General features: G+C 37.7%; 1 non-coding gene and 53 pseudogenes across 1 annotated transcript; all 54 read left to right on the forward strand.

Annotated features, from left to right (window-relative positions):
• The first annotated feature begins 70 nt into the window (after positions 1–70).
• LOC148492310 (5S ribosomal RNA) lies at positions 71–189 on the forward strand (annotated as a pseudogene).
• Positions 190–305: 116 nt separating this feature from the next.
• LOC148492311 (5S ribosomal RNA) lies at positions 306–424 on the forward strand (annotated as a pseudogene).
• Positions 425–539: 115 nt separating this feature from the next.
• LOC148492312 (5S ribosomal RNA) lies at positions 540–658 on the forward strand (annotated as a pseudogene).
• Positions 659–773: 115 nt separating this feature from the next.
• On the forward strand, positions 774–892 carry LOC148492313 (5S ribosomal RNA; annotated as a pseudogene).
• A 115-nt stretch (positions 893–1,007) lies between these two features.
• Positions 1,008–1,126, forward strand: LOC148492314 (5S ribosomal RNA; annotated as a pseudogene).
• A 116-nt stretch (positions 1,127–1,242) lies between these two features.
• Positions 1,243–1,361, forward strand: LOC148492315 (5S ribosomal RNA; annotated as a pseudogene).
• Positions 1,362–1,477: 116 nt separating this feature from the next.
• On the forward strand, positions 1,478–1,596 carry LOC148492316 (5S ribosomal RNA; annotated as a pseudogene).
• Positions 1,597–1,712: 116 nt separating this feature from the next.
• On the forward strand, positions 1,713–1,831 carry LOC148492317 (5S ribosomal RNA; annotated as a pseudogene).
• Positions 1,832–1,946: 115 nt separating this feature from the next.
• Positions 1,947–2,065, forward strand: LOC148492318 (5S ribosomal RNA; annotated as a pseudogene).
• Positions 2,066–2,181: 116 nt separating this feature from the next.
• Positions 2,182–2,300, forward strand: LOC148492319 (5S ribosomal RNA; annotated as a pseudogene).
• A 116-nt stretch (positions 2,301–2,416) lies between these two features.
• On the forward strand, positions 2,417–2,535 carry LOC148492320 (5S ribosomal RNA; annotated as a pseudogene).
• A 585-nt stretch (positions 2,536–3,120) lies between these two features.
• On the forward strand, positions 3,121–3,239 carry LOC148492321 (5S ribosomal RNA; annotated as a pseudogene).
• Positions 3,240–3,354: 115 nt separating this feature from the next.
• LOC148492322 (5S ribosomal RNA) lies at positions 3,355–3,473 on the forward strand (annotated as a pseudogene).
• A 115-nt stretch (positions 3,474–3,588) lies between these two features.
• Positions 3,589–3,707, forward strand: LOC148492323 (5S ribosomal RNA; annotated as a pseudogene).
• A 116-nt stretch (positions 3,708–3,823) lies between these two features.
• Positions 3,824–3,942, forward strand: LOC148492324 (5S ribosomal RNA; annotated as a pseudogene).
• Positions 3,943–4,058: 116 nt separating this feature from the next.
• On the forward strand, positions 4,059–4,177 carry LOC148492325 (5S ribosomal RNA; annotated as a pseudogene).
• A 351-nt stretch (positions 4,178–4,528) lies between these two features.
• Positions 4,529–4,647, forward strand: LOC148492326 (5S ribosomal RNA; annotated as a pseudogene).
• Positions 4,648–4,763: 116 nt separating this feature from the next.
• Positions 4,764–4,882, forward strand: LOC148492327 (5S ribosomal RNA; annotated as a pseudogene).
• A 116-nt stretch (positions 4,883–4,998) lies between these two features.
• Positions 4,999–5,117, forward strand: LOC148492328 (5S ribosomal RNA; annotated as a pseudogene).
• Positions 5,118–5,455: 338 nt separating this feature from the next.
• LOC148492329 (5S ribosomal RNA) lies at positions 5,456–5,574 on the forward strand (annotated as a pseudogene).
• Positions 5,575–5,690: 116 nt separating this feature from the next.
• On the forward strand, positions 5,691–5,809 carry LOC148492330 (5S ribosomal RNA; annotated as a pseudogene).
• Positions 5,810–5,925: 116 nt separating this feature from the next.
• Positions 5,926–6,044, forward strand: LOC148492331 (5S ribosomal RNA; annotated as a pseudogene).
• Positions 6,045–6,395: 351 nt separating this feature from the next.
• On the forward strand, positions 6,396–6,514 carry LOC148492332 (5S ribosomal RNA; annotated as a pseudogene).
• Positions 6,515–6,629: 115 nt separating this feature from the next.
• LOC148492333 (5S ribosomal RNA) lies at positions 6,630–6,748 on the forward strand (annotated as a pseudogene).
• A 115-nt stretch (positions 6,749–6,863) lies between these two features.
• LOC148492334 (5S ribosomal RNA) lies at positions 6,864–6,982 on the forward strand (annotated as a pseudogene).
• Positions 6,983–7,098: 116 nt separating this feature from the next.
• On the forward strand, positions 7,099–7,217 carry LOC148492335 (5S ribosomal RNA; annotated as a pseudogene).
• Positions 7,218–7,333: 116 nt separating this feature from the next.
• On the forward strand, positions 7,334–7,452 carry LOC148492336 (5S ribosomal RNA; annotated as a pseudogene).
• Positions 7,453–7,802: 350 nt separating this feature from the next.
• LOC148492337 (5S ribosomal RNA) lies at positions 7,803–7,921 on the forward strand (annotated as a pseudogene).
• Positions 7,922–8,037: 116 nt separating this feature from the next.
• LOC148492338 (5S ribosomal RNA) lies at positions 8,038–8,156 on the forward strand (annotated as a pseudogene).
• A 116-nt stretch (positions 8,157–8,272) lies between these two features.
• On the forward strand, positions 8,273–8,391 carry LOC148492339 (5S ribosomal RNA; annotated as a pseudogene).
• Positions 8,392–8,507: 116 nt separating this feature from the next.
• On the forward strand, positions 8,508–8,626 carry LOC148492340 (5S ribosomal RNA; annotated as a pseudogene).
• A 116-nt stretch (positions 8,627–8,742) lies between these two features.
• On the forward strand, positions 8,743–8,861 carry LOC148492341 (5S ribosomal RNA; annotated as a pseudogene).
• Positions 8,862–8,977: 116 nt separating this feature from the next.
• LOC148492342 (5S ribosomal RNA) lies at positions 8,978–9,096 on the forward strand (annotated as a pseudogene).
• Positions 9,097–9,212: 116 nt separating this feature from the next.
• Positions 9,213–9,331, forward strand: LOC148492343 (5S ribosomal RNA; annotated as a pseudogene).
• Positions 9,332–9,447: 116 nt separating this feature from the next.
• On the forward strand, positions 9,448–9,566 carry LOC148492344 (5S ribosomal RNA; annotated as a pseudogene).
• Positions 9,567–9,681: 115 nt separating this feature from the next.
• LOC148492345 (5S ribosomal RNA) lies at positions 9,682–9,800 on the forward strand. Its single transcript, XR_015870507.1, has one exon. It is a non-coding gene; the product is annotated as a 5S ribosomal RNA (ribosomal RNA).
• Positions 9,801–9,916: 116 nt separating this feature from the next.
• On the forward strand, positions 9,917–10,035 carry LOC148492346 (5S ribosomal RNA; annotated as a pseudogene).
• Positions 10,036–10,373: 338 nt separating this feature from the next.
• Positions 10,374–10,492, forward strand: LOC148492347 (5S ribosomal RNA; annotated as a pseudogene).
• Positions 10,493–10,608: 116 nt separating this feature from the next.
• Positions 10,609–10,727, forward strand: LOC148492348 (5S ribosomal RNA; annotated as a pseudogene).
• Positions 10,728–10,843: 116 nt separating this feature from the next.
• On the forward strand, positions 10,844–10,962 carry LOC148492349 (5S ribosomal RNA; annotated as a pseudogene).
• Positions 10,963–11,077: 115 nt separating this feature from the next.
• On the forward strand, positions 11,078–11,196 carry LOC148492350 (5S ribosomal RNA; annotated as a pseudogene).
• Positions 11,197–11,311: 115 nt separating this feature from the next.
• LOC148492351 (5S ribosomal RNA) lies at positions 11,312–11,430 on the forward strand (annotated as a pseudogene).
• Positions 11,431–11,546: 116 nt separating this feature from the next.
• LOC148492352 (5S ribosomal RNA) lies at positions 11,547–11,665 on the forward strand (annotated as a pseudogene).
• A 116-nt stretch (positions 11,666–11,781) lies between these two features.
• LOC148492353 (5S ribosomal RNA) lies at positions 11,782–11,900 on the forward strand (annotated as a pseudogene).
• Positions 11,901–12,251: 351 nt separating this feature from the next.
• On the forward strand, positions 12,252–12,370 carry LOC148492354 (5S ribosomal RNA; annotated as a pseudogene).
• A 116-nt stretch (positions 12,371–12,486) lies between these two features.
• On the forward strand, positions 12,487–12,605 carry LOC148492355 (5S ribosomal RNA; annotated as a pseudogene).
• A 116-nt stretch (positions 12,606–12,721) lies between these two features.
• Positions 12,722–12,840, forward strand: LOC148492356 (5S ribosomal RNA; annotated as a pseudogene).
• Positions 12,841–12,956: 116 nt separating this feature from the next.
• Positions 12,957–13,075, forward strand: LOC148492357 (5S ribosomal RNA; annotated as a pseudogene).
• A 351-nt stretch (positions 13,076–13,426) lies between these two features.
• On the forward strand, positions 13,427–13,545 carry LOC148492358 (5S ribosomal RNA; annotated as a pseudogene).
• Positions 13,546–13,660: 115 nt separating this feature from the next.
• Positions 13,661–13,779, forward strand: LOC148492359 (5S ribosomal RNA; annotated as a pseudogene).
• A 116-nt stretch (positions 13,780–13,895) lies between these two features.
• LOC148492360 (5S ribosomal RNA) lies at positions 13,896–14,014 on the forward strand (annotated as a pseudogene).
• Positions 14,015–14,365: 351 nt separating this feature from the next.
• Positions 14,366–14,484, forward strand: LOC148492361 (5S ribosomal RNA; annotated as a pseudogene).
• Positions 14,485–14,599: 115 nt separating this feature from the next.
• Positions 14,600–14,718, forward strand: LOC148492362 (5S ribosomal RNA; annotated as a pseudogene).
• A 115-nt stretch (positions 14,719–14,833) lies between these two features.
• Positions 14,834–14,952, forward strand: LOC148492363 (5S ribosomal RNA; annotated as a pseudogene).
• The last annotated feature ends 48 nt before the right edge of the window (positions 14,953–15,000 follow it).

Consider the following 15,000-nt stretch of genomic DNA (forward strand, 5'->3'; position numbering starts at 1 on the left):
TATTTTCAACTTATCAATGAATTTACTTGAGTTAAGAAGTAATAGAGGTCTAAAGTTAATGCTTTTGAGCACCTACAGCCAAACCACACTGGACATGCCCAATCTCGTCTGATCTTGGAAGCTATGCAGTGTTGGGCCTGGTTAGTACTTGGACAGGAGACCACCTGGGAATACCAGGTGCTGTAGGTAATTTTATATAGTCATAACATTCTTTTCTATTATATTTTACATTACATTTTTTCAACTTATCAATGAATTAACTTGAGTTAAGAAGTAAAAGAGGTCTAAAGTTAATGTTTTTGAGCACCTACAGTCAAACCACACTGGACATGCCCAATCTCGTCTGATCTTGAAAGCTATGAAGTGTTGGGCCTGGTTAGTACTTGGATGGGAAACCACCTGGGAATGCCAGGTGCTGTAGGTAATTTTATACTGCCATAACATTCTTTTCTATTACATTTTACATTTCATTTTTCAACTAATCATTGAATTTACTTGAGTTAAGAAGTAAAAGAGGTCTAAAGTTAATGTTTTTGAGCACCTACAGCCAAACCACACTGGACATGCCCAATCTCGTCTGAACTTGGAAGCTATGTAGTGTTGGGCCTGGTTAGTACTTGGATGGGAGACCACCTGGGAATACCAGGTGCTGTAGGTAATTTTAAACTGCCATAACATTCTTTTCTATTACATTTTACATTTATTTTTTTCAGCTTATCAATGAGTTTACTTGAGTTAAGAAGTAATAGAGGTCTAAAGTTAAGGCTTTGGGCACCTACAGCCAAACCACACTGGACATGCCCAATCTCGTCTGATCTTGGAAGCTATGCAGTGTTGGGCCTGGTTAGTACTTCGATGGGAGACCACCTGGGAATACCAGGAGCTGTAGGTAATTTTATACTGCCAAAACATTATTTTCTATTACATGTTACATTTCATTTTTCAACTTATCATTGAATTTACTTGAGTTAAGAAGTAAAAGAGGTCTAAAGTTAATGTTTTTGAGCACTTACAGCCAAACCACACTGGACATGCCCAATCTTGTCTGATCTTGGAAGCTATGTAGTGTTGGGCCTGGTGAGTACTTGGATGGGAGACCACCTGTGAATACCAGGTGCTGTAGGTATTTTTATGCAGCCATAACATTCTTTTCTATTACATTTTACATTTAATTTTTTCAACTTATCAATGAATTTACTTGTGTTAAGAAGTAATAGAGGTCTAAAGTTAATGTTTTTGAGCACCAACAGCCAAACCACACAGGACATGCCCAATCTCGTCTGATCTTGGAAGCTATGCAGTGTTGGGCCTGGTTAGTAGTTGGATGGGAGACCACCTGGGAATCCCAGGAGCTGTAGGTACTTTTATACTGCCATAACAGTCTTTTCTATTACATTTTACATTTAATTTTTTCAACTTATCAATGAATTTACTTGAGTTAAGAAGTAATAGAGGTCTAAAGTTAATGCATTTGAGCACCTACAGCCAAACCACACTGGACATGCCCAATCTCGTTTGATCTTGGAAGCTATGCAGTGTTAGGCCTGGTTAGTACTTGGACGGGAGACCACCTGGGAATACCAGGTGCTGTAGGTAATTTTATATAGTCATAACATTCTTTTCTATTACATTTTACATTACATTTTTTCAACTTATCAATGAATTAACTTGAGTTAAGAAGTAAAAGAGGTCTAAAGTTAATGTTTTTGAGCACCTACAGTCAAACCACACTGGACATGCCCAATCTCATCTGATCTTGAAAGCTATGCAGTGTTGGGCCTGGTTAGTACTTGGATGGGAGACCACCTGGGAATGCCAGGTGCTGTAGGTAATTTTATACTGCCATAACATTCTTTTCTATTACATTTTACATTTCATTTTTCAACTAATCATTGAATTTACTTGAGTTAAGAAGTAAAAGAGGTCTAAAGTTAATGTTTTTGAGCACCTACAGCCAAACCACACTGGACATGCCCAATCTTGTCTGATATTGGAAGCTATGCAGTGTTGGGCCTGGTTAGTACTTGGATGGGAGACCACCAGGGAATACCAGCTGCTGTAGTTCATTTTATCATACTATAAAATTCTTTTCTATTACATTTTACATTTAATTTTTTCAACTTATCAATGAACTTACTTGAGTTAAAAAGTAATAGAGGTCTAAAGTTAATGTTTTTGTGCACCTACAGCCAATCCTCACTGGACATCCCCAATCTCGTCTGATCTTGGAAGCTATACAGTGTTGGGCCTGGTAAGTACTTGGATGGGATACCACCTGGGAATACCAGGTGCAGTAGGTAATTTTATACTGCCATAACATTCTTTTCTATTACATTTTACATTTAATTTTTTCAACTTATCAATGAATTTACTTGAGTTAAGAAGTAATAGAGGTCTAAAGTTAATAATTTTTCGAACTTACAGCCAAACCACACTGGACATGCCCAATCTCATCTGATCTTGGAAGCTATGCAGTGTTGGGCCTGGTCAGAACTTGAATGGGAGACCACCTGGCAATACGAGGTGCTGTAGGTAATTTTTTACTGCCATAACATTCTTTTCTATTACATTTTACATTTAATTTTTTCAACTTATCAATGAATTTACTTGAGTTAAGAAGTAAAAGAGGTCTAAAGTTAATTTATTTGAGGGCCTACAGCCAAACCACAGTGGACATGCCCAATCTCGTCTGATCTTGGACGCTATGCCGTGTTGTGCCTGGTAAGTACTTGGATGGGAGAACACCTGGGAATAACAGGTGCTGTACATCATTTTATACTGCCAAAACATTCTTTTCTATTACATTTTACATTTAAATTTTTCAACTTATAAATTAATTTACTTGAGTTAAGAAGTAAAAGAGGTCTAATGTAAATATTTTTGATCGCCTGCAGACAAACCACACTGGACATGCCCAATCTCTTCTGATCTTGGAAGCTATGCAGTGTTGGGCCTGGTTAGTACTTGGATGGAAGACCACCTGGGAATACAAGGTGCAATAGGTAATTTTATACTGCATAACATTCTTTTCTATTACATTTTACATTTAATTTTTTCAACTTATCAATGATTTTACTTGAGTTAAGAAGTAATAGAGGTCTAAAGTTAATGTTTTTGAGCACCAACAGCCAAACCACACTGGACATGCCCAATCTCCTCTGATCTTGGAAGCTATGCCGTGTTGGGCCTGGTAAGTACTTGGATGGGAGAACACCTGGGAATACCAGGTGCTGTACATCATTTTATACTGATATAACATTCTTTTCTATTACATTTTACATTTAATTTTTTCAATTTATCAATGAGTTTACTTGAGTTAAGAAGTAATAGAGGTCTAAAGTTAAGGCTTTGGGCACCTACAGCCAAACCACACTGGACATGCCCAATCTCGTCTGATCTTGGAAGCTATGCAGTGTTGGGCCTGGTGAGTACTTGGATGGGAGACCACCTGGGAATACCAGATGCTGTAGGTATTTTTATGCAGCCATAACATTCTTTTCTATTACATTTTACATTTAATTTTTTCAACTTATCAATGAATTTACTTGTGTTAAGAAGTAATAGAGGTCTAAAGTTAATGTTTTGAGCACCAACAGCCAAACCACACAGGACATGCCCAATCTCGTCTGATCTTGGAAGCTATGCAGTGTTGGGCCTGGTTAGTACTTGGATGGGAGACCACCTGGGAATCCCAGGTGCTGTAGGTACTTTTATACTGCCATAACAGTCTTTTCTATTACATTTTACATTTAATTTTTTCAACTTATCAATGAATTTACTTGAGTTAAGAAGTAATAGAGGTCTAAAGTTAATGCATTTGAGCACCTACAGCCAAACCACACTGGACATGCCCAATCTCCTCTGATCTTGGAAGCTATGCAGTGTTGGGCCTGGTTAGTAGTTGGATGGAAGACCACCTGGGAATACAAGGTGCAATAGGTAATTTTATACTGCCATAACATTCTTTTCTATTACATTTTACATTTAATTTTTTCAACTTATCAATGATTTTACTTGAGTTAAGAAGTAATAGAGGTCTAAAGTTAATGTTTTTGAGCACCAACAGCCAAACCACACTGGACATGCCCAATCTCCTCTGATCTTGGAAGCTATGCAGTGTTGGGCCTGGTTAGTACTTGGGTGGGAGACCACCTGGGAATACCAGGTGCTGTAGGTGATTTTATACAGCCAAAACATTCTTTTCTATTACATTTTACATTTAATTTTTTCAACTTATCAATGAATTTACTTGAGTTAAGAAGTAAAAGAGGTCTAAAGTTAATGTTTTTGAGCACCTACAGCCAAAGCACACTGGACAATAACAATCTCATCTGATCTTGGAAGCTATGCAGTGTTGGGCCTGGTTAGTACTTGGATGGGAGACCACCTGGGAATACAAGATGCTGCAGGTAATTTTATACTGCCATAACATTCTTTTCTATTACATTTTACATTTAATTTTTTCAACTTATCAATGAATTTACTTGAGTTAAGAAGTAAAAGAGGTCTAAAGTTAATGTTTTTGAGCGCCTACAGCCAAACCACACTGGACATGCCCAATCTCGTCTGATCTTGGACGCTATGCCGTGTTGGGCCTGGTAAGTACTTGGATGGGAGACCACCTGGGAATACCAGGTGCTGTACATCATTTTATACTGATAAAACATTCTTTTCTATTACATTTTACATTTAATTTTTTCAACTTATCAATGAATTTTCTTGAGTTAAGAAGTAATAGAGGTCTAAAGTTAATGCTTTTGAGCATCTACAGCCAAACCACACTGGACATGCCCAATCTCATCTGATCTTGGAAGCTATGCAGTGTTGGGCCTGGATAGTACTTGGATGGGAGACCACCAGGGAATACCAGGTTCTGTAGGTAATTTTATGCAGCCATAACATTCTTTTCTATTACATTTTACATTTAATTTTTTCAACTTATCAATGAATTTACTTGAGTTAAGAAGTAATAGAGGTCTAAAGTTAATGTTTTTGAGCACCTACAGCCAAACCACACTGGACATGCCCAATCTCGTCTGATCTTGGAAGCTATGCGGTGTTGGGCCTGGTTACTACTTGGGTGGGAGACCACCTGGGAATACCAGGTGCTGTAGGTAATTTTATACATCCAAAACATTCTTTTCTATTACAATTTACATTTAATTTTTTCAACTTATCAATGAATTTACTTGAGTTAAGAAGTAAAAGAGGTCTAAAGTTAATGTTTTTGAGCACCTACAGCCAAAGCACACTGGACATGCGCAATCTCGTCTGATCTTGGAAGCTATGCAGTGTTGGGCCTGGTTAGTACTTGGATGGAATACCAGGTGCTGTATGTAATTTTATACTGCCATAACATTCTTTTCTATTACATTTTACATTTAATTTTTTCAAATTATCAATGAATTTACTTGAGTTAAGAAGTAAAAGAGGTCTAAAGTTAATGTTTTTGAGCAACTACAGCCAAAGCACACTGGACATGCCCGATCTCGTCTGATCTTGGAAGCTACGCAGTGGTGGGCCTGGTTAGTACTTGGATGGGAGACCACCTAGGAATCCCAGGTGCTGTAGGTAATTTTATACTGCCATAACAGTCTTTTCTATTACATTTTACATTTAATTTTTTCAACTTATCAATGACTTTACTTGAGTTAAGAAGTAATAGAGGTCTAAAGTTAATGCTTTTCAGCACCTACAGCCAAACCACACTGGACATGCCCAATCTCGTCTGATCTTGGAAGCTATGCAGTGTTGGGCCTGGTTAGTACTTGGACAGGAGACCACCAGTGAATACCAGGTGCTGTAGGTAATTTTATATAGCCATAACATTCTTTTCTATTACATTTTACATTAAATTTTTTCAACTTATCAATGAATTTACTTGAGTTAAGAAGTAAAAGAGGTCTAAAGTTAATGTCTTTGAGCACCTACAGTCAAACCACACTGGACATGCCCAATCTCGTCTTATCTTGGATGCTATGCAGTGTTGGGCCTGGTTAGTACTTGGATGGGAGATCCCCTGGCAAAACCAGGTGCTGTAGGTAATTTTATACTGCCATAACATTCTTTTCTATTACATTTTACATTTAATTTTTTCAACTTATCAATGAATTTACTTGAGTTAAGAAGAAATAGAGGTCTAAATTTAATGCTTTTGAGCACCTACAGCCAAACCACACTGGACATGCCCAATCTCGTCTGATCTTGTAAGCTTTGCTGTGTTGGGCCTGGTTTTTACTTGGATGGGAGACCACCAGGGAATACCAGTACCTGTTGGAAATTTTATTCAGCCAAAACATTCTTTTTTATTACATTTTACATTTAATATTTTCAACTTATCAATGAATTTACTTGAGTTAAGAAGTAAAAGAGGTCTAAAGTTAATGTTTTTGAGCACCTACAGCCAAACCACACTGGACTTTCCCAATCTTGTTTGATCTTGGAAGCTACGTAGTGTTGGGCCTGGTTAGTACTTGGATGGGAGACCACCTGGGAATACCAGGTGCTGTAGGTAATTTTAAACTGCCATAACATTCTTTTCTATTACATTTTACATTTAATTTTTTCAGCTTATCAATGAGTTTACTTGAGTTAAGAAGTAATAGAGGTCTAAAGTTAAGGCTTTGGGCACCTACAGCCAAACCACACTGGACATGCCCAATCTCGTCTGATCTTGGAAGCTATGCAGTGTTGGGCCTGGTGAGTACTTGGATGGGAGACCACCTGGGAATACCAGATGCTGTAGGTATTTTTATGCAGCCATAACATTCTTTTCTATTACATTTTACATTTAATTTTTTCAACTTATCAATGAATTTACTTGTGTTAAGAAGTAATAGAGGTCTAAAGTTAATGTTTTGAGCACCAACAGCCAAACCACACAGGACATGCCCAATCTCGTCTGATCTTGGAAGCTATGCAGTGTTGGGCCTGGTTAGTACTTGGATGGGAGACCACCTGGGAATCCCAGGTGCTGTAGGTACTTTTATACTGCCATAATAGTCTTTTCTATTACATTTTACATTTAATTTTTTCAACTTATCAATGAATTTACTTGAGTTAAGAAGTAATAGAGGTCTAAAGTTAATGTATTTGAGCACCTACAGCCAAACCACACTGGACATGCCCAATCTCCTCTGATCTTGGAAGCTATGCAGTGTTGGGCCTGGTTAGTAGTTGGATGGAAGACCACCTGGGAATACAAGGTGCAATAGGTAATTTTATACTGCCATAACATTCTTTTCTATTACATTTTACATTTAAATTTTTCAACTTATCAATGATTTTACTTGAGTTAAGAAGTAATAGAGGTCTAAAGTTAATGTTTTTGAGCACCAACAGCCAAACCACACTGGACATGCCCAATCTCTTCTGATCTTGGAAGCTATGCAGTGTTGGGCCTGGTTAGTACTTGGGTGGGAGACCACCTGGGAATACCAGGTGCTGTAGGTGATTTTATACAGCCAAAACATTCTTTTCTATTACATTTTACATTTAATTTTTTCAACTTATCAATGAATTTACTTGAGTTAAGAAGTAAAAGAGGTCTAAAGATAATGTTTTTGAGCACCTACAGCCAAAGCACACCGGACAATAACAATCTCATCTGATCTTGGAAGCTATGCAGTGTTGGGCCTGGTTAGTACTTGGATGGGAGACCACCTGGGAATACAAGATGCTGCAGGTAATTTTATACTGCCATAACATTCTTTTCTATTACATTTTACATTTAATTTTTTCAACTTATCAATGAATTTACTTGTGTTAAGAAGTAATAGAGGTCTAAAGTTAATGTTTTGAGCACCAACAGCCAAACCACACAGGACATGCCCAATCTCGTCTGATCTTGGAAGCTATGCAGTGTTGGGCCTGGTTAGTACTTGGATGGGAGACCACCTGGGAATCCCAGGTGCTGTAGGTACTTTTATACTGCCATAACAGTCTTTTCTATTACATTTTACATTTAATTTTTTCAACTTATCAATGAATTTACTTGAGTTAAGAAGTAATAGAGGTCTAAAGTTAATGCATTTGAGCACCTACAGCCAAACCACACTGGACATGCCCAATCTCCTCTGATCTTGGAAGCTATGCAGTGTTGGGCCTGGTTAGTAGTTGGATGGAAGACCACCTGGGAATACAAGGTGCAATAGGTAATTTTATACTGCCATAACATTCTTTTCTATTACATTTTACATTTAATTTTTTCAACTTATCAATGAATTTACTTGAGTTAAGAAGTAAAAGAGGTCTAAAGTTAATGTTTTTGAGCGCCTACAGCCAAACCACACTGGACATGCCCAATCTCGTCTGATCTTGGACGCTATGCCGTGTTGGGCCTGGTAAGTACTTGGATGGGAGAACACCTGGGAATACCAGGTGCTGTACATCATTTTATACTGATAAAACATTCTTTTCTATTACATTTTACATTTAATTTTTTCAACTTATCAATGAATTTTCTTGAGTTAAGAAGTAATAGAGGTCTATAGTTAATGCTTTTGAGCATCTACAGCCAAACCACACTGGACATGCCCAATCTCATCTGATCTTGGAAGCTATGCAGTGTTGGGCCTGGATAGTACTTGGATGGGAGACCACCAGGGAATACCAGGTGCTGTAGGTAATTTTATGCAGCCATAACATTCTTTTCTATTACATTTTACATTTAATTTTTTCAACTTATCAATGAATTTACTTGAGTTAAGAAGTAATAGAGGTCTAAAGTTAATGTTTTTGAGCACCTACAGCCAAACCACACTGGACATGCCCAATCTCGTCTGATTTTGGAAGCTATGCGGTGTTGGGCCTGGTTACTACTTGGGTGGGAGACCACCTGGGAATACCAGGTGCTGTAGGTACTTTTATACATCCAAAACATTCTTTTCTATTACAATTTACATTAAATTTTTTCAACTTATCAATGAATTTACTTGAGTTAAGAAGTAAAAGAGGTCTAAAGTTAATGTTTTTGAGCACCTACAGCCAAAGCACACTGGACATGCGCAATCTCGTCTGATCTTGGAAGCTATGCAGTGGTGGGCCTGGTTAGTACTTGGATGGGAGACCACCTGGGAATACCATGTGCTGTAGGTAATTTTATACTGCCATAACAGTCTTTTCTATTACATTTTACATTTAATATTTTCAACTTATCAATGAATTTACTTGAGTTAAGAAGTAATAGAGGTCTAAAGTTAATGCTTTTGAGCACCTACAGCCAAACCACACTGGACATGCCCAATCTCGTCTGATCTTGGAAGCTATGCAGTGTTGGGCCTGGTTAGTACTTGGACAGGAGACCACCTGGGAATACCAGGTGCTGTAGGTAATTTTTTATAGTCATAACATTCTTTTCTATTACATTTTACATTACATTTTTTCAACTTATCAATGAATTAACTTGAGTTAAGAAGTAAAAGAGGTCTAAAGTTAATGTTTTTGAGCACCTACAGTCAAACCACACTGGACATGCCCAATCTCGTCTGACCTTGAAAGCTATGCAGTGTTGGGCCTGGTTAGTACTTGGATGGGAAACCACCTGGGAATGCCAGGTGCTGTAGGTAATTTTATACTGCCATAACATTCTTTTCTATTACATTTTACATTTCATTTTTCAACTAATAATTGAATTTACTTGAGTTAAGAAGTAAAAGAGGTCTAAAGTTAATGTTTTTGAGCACCTACAGCCAAACCACACTGGACATGCCCAATCTCGTCTGAACTTGGAAGCTATGCAGTGTTGGGCCTGATTAGTACTTGGATGGGAGACCACCTGGGAATACCAGGTGCTGTAGGTAATTTTATACTGCCATAACATTCTTTTCTATTACATTTTACATTTAATTTTTTCAACTTATCAATGAATTTACTTGAGTTGAGAAGTAATAGAGGTCTAAAGTTAATGCTTTTGAGCATCTACAGCCAAACCACACTGGACATGCCCAATCTCATCTGAACTTGGAAGCTATGCAGTGTTGGGCCTGGTTAGTACTTGGATAGGAGACCACCTTTGAATACCAGGAGCTGTAGGTAATTTTATACTGCCATAACATTCTGTTCTATTACATTTTACATTTAATTTTTTCAACTTATCAATGAATTTACTTGAGTTAATAAGTAATAGAGGTCTAAAGTTAATGCTTTTGAGCATCTACAGCCAAACCACACTGGACATGCCCAATCTCATCTGATCTTGGAAGCTATGCAGTGTTGGGCCTGGTTAGTACTTGGATGGAATACCAGGTGCTGTATGTAATTTTATACTGCCATAACATTCTTTTTTATTACATTTTACATTTAATTTTTTCAAATTATCAATGAATTTACTTGAGTTAAGAAGTAAAAGAGGTCTAAAGTTAATGTTTTTGAGCAACTACAGCCAAAGCACACTGGACATGCCCGATCTCGTCTGATCTTGGAAGCTACGCAGTGGTGGGCCTGGTTAGTACTTGGATGGGAGACCACCTAGGAATCCCAGGTGCTGTAGGTAATTTTATACTGCCATAACAGTCTTTTCAATTACATTTTACATTTAATTTTTTCAACTTATCAATGACTTTACTTGAGTTAAGAAGTAATAGAGGTCTAAAGTTAATGCTTTTGAGCACCTACAGCCAAACCACACTGGACATGCCCAATCTCGTCTGATCTTGGAAGCTATGCAGTGTTGGGCCTGGTTAGTACTTGGACAGGAGACCACCAGGGAATACCAGGTGCTGTAGGTAATTTTATTCAGCCAAAACATTCTTTTTTATTACATTTTACATTTAATATTTTCAACTTATCAATGAATTTACTTGAGTTAAGAAGTAAAAGAGGTCTAAAGTTAATGTTTTTGAGCACGTACAACCAAACCACACTGGACTTTCCCAATCTTGTTTGATCTTGGAAGCTACGTAGTGTTGGGCCTGGTTAGTACTTGGATGGGAGACCACCTGGGAATACCAGGTGCTGTAGGTAATTTTAAACTGCCATAACATTCTTTTCTATTACATTTTACATTTAATTTCTTCAGCTTATCAATGAGTTTACTTGAATTAAGAAGTAATAGAGGTCTAAAGTTAAGGCTTTGGGCACCTACAGCCAAAACACACTGGACATGCCCAATCTCGTCTGATCTTGGAAGCTATGCAGTGTTGGGCCTGGTGAGTACTTGGATGGGAGACCACCTGGGAATACCAGATGCTGTAGGTATTTTTATGCAGCCATAACATTCTTTTCTATTACATTTTACATTTAATTTTTTCAACTTATCAATGAATTTACTTGTGTTAAGAAGTAATAGAGGTCTAAAGTTAATGTTTTGAGCACCAACAGCCAAACCACACAGGACATGCCCAATCTCGTCTGATCTTGGAAGCTATGCAGTGTTGGGCCTGGTTAGTACTTGGATGGGAGACCACCTGGGAATCCCAGGTGCTGTAGGTACTTTTATACTGCCATAACAGTCTTTTCTATTACATTTTACATTTAATTTTTTCAACTTATCAATGAATTTACTTGAGTTAAGAAGTAATAGAGGTCTAAAGTTAATGCATTTGAGCACCTACAGCCAAACCACACTGGACATGCCCAATCTCCTCTGATCTTGGAAGCTATGCAGTGTTGGGCCTGGTTAGTAGTTGGATGGAAGACCACCTGGGAATACAAGGTGCAATAGGTAATTTTATACTGCCATAACATTCTTTTCTATTACATTTTACATTTAATTTTTTCAACTTATCAATGATTTTACTTGAGTTAAGAAGTAATAGAGGTCTAAAGTTAATGTTTTTGAGCACCAACAGCCAAACCACACTGGACATGCCCAATCTCCTCTGATCTTGGAAGCTGTGCAGTGTTGGGCCTGGTTAGTACTTGGGTGGGAGACCACCTGGGAATACCAGGTGCTGTAGGTGATTTTATACAGCCAAAACATTCTTTTCTATTACATTTTACATTTAATTTTTTCAACTTATCAATGAATTTACTTGAGTTAAGAAGTAAAAGAGGTCTAAAGTTAATGTTTTTGAGCACCTACAGCCAAAGCACACTGGACAATAACAATCTCATCTGATCTTGGAAGCTATGCAGTGTTGGGCCTGGTTAGTACTTGGATGGGAGACCACCTGGGAATACAAGATGCTGCAGGTAATTTTATACTGCCATAACATTCTGTTCTATTACATTTTACATTTAATTTTTTCAACTTATCAATGAATTTACTTGAGTTAAGAAGTAAAAGAGGTCTAAAGTTAATGTTTTTGAGCGCCTACAGCCAAACCACACTGGACATGCCCAATCTCGTCTGATCTTGGACGCTATGCCGTGTTGGGCCTGGTAAGTACTTGGATGGGAGAACACCTGGGAATACCAGGTGCTGTACATCATTTTATACTGATAAAACATTCTTTTCTATTACATTTTACATTTAATTTTTTCAACTTATCAATGAATTTTCTTGAGTTAAGAAGTAATAGAGGTCTAAAGTTAATGCTTTTGAGCATCTACAGCCAAACCACACTGGACATGCCCAATCTCATATGATCTTGGAAGCTATGCAGTGTTGGGCCTGGATAGTACTTGGATGGGAGACCACCAGGGAATACCAGGTGCTGTAGGTAATTTTATGCAGCCATAACATTCTTTTCTATTACATTTTACATTTAATTTTTTCAACTTATCAATGAATTTACTTGAGTTAAGAAGTAATAGAGGTCTAAAGTTAATGTTTTTGAGCACCTACAGCCAAACCACACTGGACATGCCCAATCTCGTCTGATCTTGGAAGCTATGCGGTGTTGGGCCTGGTTACTACTTGGGTGGGAGACCACCTGGGAATACCAGGTGCTGTAGGTAATTTTATACAGCCAAAACATTCTTTTCTATTACAATTTACATTTAATTTTTTCAACTTATCAATGAATTTACTTGAGTTAAGAAGTAAAAGAGGTCTAAAGTTATTGTTTTTGATCACCTACAGCCAAAGCACACTGGACATGCGCAATCTCGTCTGATCTTGGAAGCTATGCAGTGGTGGGCCTGGTTAGTACTTGGATGGGAGACCACCTGGGAATACCAGGTGCTGTAGGTAATTTTATACTGCCATAACATTCTTTTCTATTACATTTTACATTTAATTTTTTCAACTTATCAATGAATTTACTTGAGTTAAGAAGTAATAGAGGTCTAAATTTAATGCTTTTGAGCACCTACAGCCAAACCACACTGGACATGCCCAATCTCGTCTGATCTTATAGGCTTTGCTGTGTTGGGCCTGGTTTGTACTTGGATGGGAGACCACCTGAGAATACCAGTTGCTGTAGGAAATTTTATACAGCCAAAACCTTCTTTTCTATTACATTTTACATTTAATTTTTTCAACTTATCAATGAATTTACTTGAGTTAAGAAGTAAAAGAGGTCTAAAGTTAATGGTTTTGGGCACCTACAGCCAAACCACACTGGACATGCCCAATCTCGTCTCATCTTGGAAATTATGCAGTGTTGGGCCTGGTTAGTACTTGGATGGGAAGCCACCTGGAAATACCAGGAGCTGTAGGTAATTTTATACTGCCAAAATATTCTTTTCTATTACATTTTACATTTCATTTTTCAACTTATCATTGAATTTACTTGAGTTAAGAAGTAAAAGAGGTCTAAAGTTAATGTTTTTGAGCACCTACAGCCAAACCACACTGGACATGCCCAATCTCATCTGATCTTGGAAGCTATGCAGTGTTGGGCCTGGTTAGTACTTGGATGGGAGACCACCTAGGAATCCCAGGTGCTGTAGGTAATTTTATACTGCCATAACAGTCTATTCTATTACATTTTACATTTAATTTTTTCAACTTATCAATGAATTTACTTGAGTTAAGAAGTAATAGAGGTCTAAAGTTAATGCTTTTGAGCACCTACAGCCAAACCACACTGGACATGCCCAATCTCGTCTGATCTTGGAGGCTATGCAGTGTTGGGCCTGGTTAGTACTTGGACAGGAGACCACCTGGGAATACCAGGTGCTGTAGGTAATTTAATATAGCCATAACATTCTTTTCTATTACATTTTACATTACATTTTTTCAACTTATCAATGAATTTACTTGAGTTAAGAAGTAAAAGAGGTCTAAAGTTAATGTTTTTGGGCACCTACAGTCAAACCACACTGGACATGCCCAATCTCGTCTGATCTTGTAAGCTTTGCTGTGTTGGGCCTGGTTTGTACTTGGATGGGAGACCACCTGGGAATACCAGTACCTGTTGGAAATTTTATACAGCCAAAACATTATTTTCTATTACATTTTACATTTAATATTTTCAACTTACCAATGAATTTACTTGAGTTAAGAAGTAAAAGAGGTCTAAAGTTAATGTTTTTGAGCACCTACAGCCAAACCACACTGGAATTTCCCAATCTTATTTGATCTTGGAAGCTATGTAGTGTTGGGCCTGGTTAGTACTTGGATGGGAGACCACTTGGGAATACTAGGTGCTGTAGGTAATTTTAAACTGCCATAACATTCTTTTCTATTACATTTTACATTTAATTTTTTCAGCTTATCAATGAGTTTACTTGAGTTAAGAAGTAATAGAGGTCTAAAGTTAAGGCTTTGGGCACCTACAGCCAAACCACACTGGACATGCCCAATCTCGTCTGATCTTGGAAGCTATGCAGTGTTGGGCCTGGTTAGTACTTCGATGGGAGACCACCTGTTAATACCGGGAGCTGTAGGTAATTTTATGCTGCCAAAACATTCTTTTCTATTACATGTTACATTTCATTTTTCAACTTATCATTGAATTTACTTGAGTTAAGAAGTAAAAGAGGTATAAAGTTAATGTTTTTGAGCACTTACAGCCAAACCACACTGGACATGCCCAATCTTGTCTGACATTGGAAGCTATGCAGTGTTGGGCCTGGTGAGTACTTGGATGGGAGACCACCTGGGAATACCAGGTGCTGTAGGTATTTTTATGCAGCCATAACATTCTTTTCTATTACATTTTACATTTAATT

This window comes from Taudactylus pleione, unplaced genomic scaffold (genome assembly GCF_031769625.1).
Source record: "Taudactylus pleione unplaced genomic scaffold, aTauple2 ptg000550l, whole genome shotgun sequence".
In the NCBI taxonomy this organism is placed as follows: Eukaryota; Metazoa; Chordata; class Amphibia; order Anura; family Myobatrachidae; genus Taudactylus; species Taudactylus pleione.